This window comes from Accipiter gentilis, chromosome 35 (genome assembly GCF_929443795.1).
Source record: "Accipiter gentilis chromosome 35, bAccGen1.1, whole genome shotgun sequence".
NCBI lineage: Eukaryota > Metazoa > Chordata > Aves > Accipitriformes > Accipitridae > Astur > Astur gentilis.
This window is the reverse complement of record NC_064914.1, coordinates 5,168,108-5,170,607: the sequence shown is the minus strand read 5'-3', so window position 1 is coordinate 5,170,607 and position 2,500 is coordinate 5,168,108. Positions and strand designations below refer to the sequence as shown.

The following is a 2,500-nucleotide window of genomic DNA, read 5'->3' as shown; positions in this document are numbered from 1 at the left end:
GGGTCCTCCGGGGTCGCGGGAGGCGTCTCCCGCGACCCTGCCCGCACCGTGTCGGGCTGCTTGCGGAGCAGTCCGGCCGGCCGCGCAGGCGAAAGGCCTCCGGGCGTTCCGGGCGGGTACGCGGCGCCGGGTGGGGCGGCGGCTGTTCCCCGCTCTCCCCGCACCTCTCCCCCACGAGGGAGCCGGGGCGGGGGGGGTGGCTCTGCCGCCGCCTCTCCTGGTGGGCGAGGCCCCCGCCGGGCTGCGTCCCGCGCCAGCGGGCGGCCCGAGCCACGGCTCTCCTCCCGGGCGCAGCGCCGGGCTACTGAGGGAAACCCCGGGCCCCGGGAACCGGAGGACGTGGTGGTGGCGGTGGATGTCGGGCGCGCCCCCGCGGGCAGACGCTCCCCCGAGGGCGGCAGCGGGGGAGGCACCCCCGCGGGGCCTTCAGGTCGTTTCCCTCACCCCAGGGCCAGGTACCTAGCGTCCGCGCCTCCGCGGCCCTCCCTCGGCAAGCCCGGGGGTCAAAGGCCGTGGAGCCGGGCGGTGGTTTAAAGACGCGGGCGGCTCGATGCGACCCGGGGGGCGGCCGGGCGGCGGTGCCTTAAAGGGGCCGGGAGTTCCTCCCACCGAGGCCCTCGGTTGGCCTGCCGCCCGTGCTCGTCCCGCGGGCAGCCGTGCCGGGGAGGGGTCCCGCTGCCCCCTCCTCTCCGCGGTCCGGTCTCGGTGGAGGCCGCGGTGCGGTCGGCCGTAGCCGGCCTGCCTGCCTCGAAACGGGCGACCCCGGCGTGAGCGCGGGCTCACTGCCCGGGGTGGCGGGTCCCCGCGGTGGGGGCTCGCTGGGCGGCTGCCGGGTCGCCGCGCCTCCGTCGCCGCGCTGCGCCGCGCTGCGCTCTGTTCCCCCCCCACCCCTCGCCCTGGCGAGCGCTCGGCGGTCTCCGCCACTGGCTGCTGCCAAGGGCGTCACCCCGGCCGAGCGGCGGCGGCGCCGCTCGGCCTGTCGGTCGGCCGGAGGGCTCCCGCTGCCGGCCGCGGCTGTCCCGCCCCGGGCCCTGCCCGCCGCTTCCCCGTCGCGCTTCCCGGCCGCGCCGGGCAGGTGGGCGGGGGCGGGCGGGGGCACCCCACGCGCGGTCTCCGCGTGGAAACGGGGGGAGCGGGCGCTGTCCCCGACTTAGCGCCGTCCGCCTTCCACCTGGGGCGTGCCCGTGGAAGGGGGCCGAGGCGAGAAGCGGTGGCGGTGGTTCCGGGAGGGCAGCCGCTCCGGTGCGGCAGCGGGTGCCGTCCGGCAGGCCGCGGGCGGTGCGTCGCCGGCTCTTGGCGGTTGCCGCCTCTCGGAGCCGGCGGCGTGGCCGCCGAGTCGCCGTCGGGACGTGCCCGGGGGGAGCTGCCTGTCGTAGCGCGGCGCAGCCGGCACGGAGGGGCGCGCGGGGCCGGTGGGGCTCCCCGCTGCTGCCCAGCAGCAGCAGCCGTGTCGTCCGGAGCGTGGCGGGCAGGGCGCGCGCGGTCGGGCGCATCGCTGCCTCTGCGCAGAGGCCGGGCCGAGCCCGTGCGCCTGGGCCGGCTCCGACACGGTCAAGGCATTTCCGGGGTCGGTCGGGAGCGCGGGCTCCCCAGCCTTGCCGTTCGGAGTTTTTTCCCCGTGCCTTTCCCCCCCACCCTCTCTCTCTGTGTGTGCTTGTACGGTCAGCAGAGGCCAGGCTTTCTCCGTCGTGCTGCGCCGTGCCCCCTCCGCGCGTGCGGAGGGGGGCGGTCGGTCGGGCGGTGGGCCATCCTCCGTAAGGGCCGCTTGCCTGTGGTGAGCTGTCCTGGCCCCCTCGCGCGTGCGGGGCGGTGCCGAAAGCCAGACAACTCTTAGCGGTGGATCACTCGGCTCGTGCGTCGATGAAGAACGCAGCTAGCTGCGAGAATTAATGTGAATTGCAGGACACATTGATCATCGACACTTCGAACGCACTTGCGGCCCCGGGTTCCTCCCGGGGCTACGCCTGTCTGAGCGTCGCTTGACGATCAATCGCCCGCCTGTGCCGCCGCCCCTCGCCTCGCGGCGGGGCGGCGGTCGCAGCGGCGCGGCTGGGGTGCCTCGCAGGCCCGCGCACGCGCGCGGCCCCGGGCCCGGGGAGTCGTTCCCCGCAGCCCGGCGGCGGCGGGCTGCCGAGGGCCTTCGTCCCCCTAAATCGAGACTCGGGGAGCGCTCCGAAGCTCCCCGCTCCCGGAGCACCCGCTGGGTGGAGCTCGTCCCCCCGGGACCGCCAGGGTTCGTCGAGCCGGTCGGGCCTGGCGCGGCGGTGGGGAGAGAGAAGGGGGGAGGCGCGGGCCTCGCCCCCGGCCTCCCGCGCGGGCGGCTGTCTGCGGGTGGGTACCGCGGTGGTACCGTGCCGTGCTGCCGCGCGCGCGTGTGCGTGCCGGGGACGGGGGTCACCCCCGTCGCCTCCCCCCCCAGCCTCTTCTCCCCGAACCCCCCGCCGCGCCCCGTGCGGCGGCGGCGGCGACCGCGCGCGCGGTGGCCGCCGTCTCGCCGGGT

The 2,500-nt window shown here is 77.8% G+C and overlaps 1 non-coding gene across 1 annotated transcript; it reads left to right on the top strand.

Annotated features, from left to right (window-relative positions):
- The first annotated feature begins 1,825 nt into the window (after window positions 1-1,825).
- Window positions 1,826-1,978, top strand: LOC126034750 (5.8S ribosomal RNA). Its single transcript, XR_007504734.1, has one exon. It is a non-coding gene; the product is annotated as a 5.8S ribosomal RNA (ribosomal RNA).
- The last annotated feature ends 522 nt before the right edge of the window (window positions 1,979-2,500 follow it).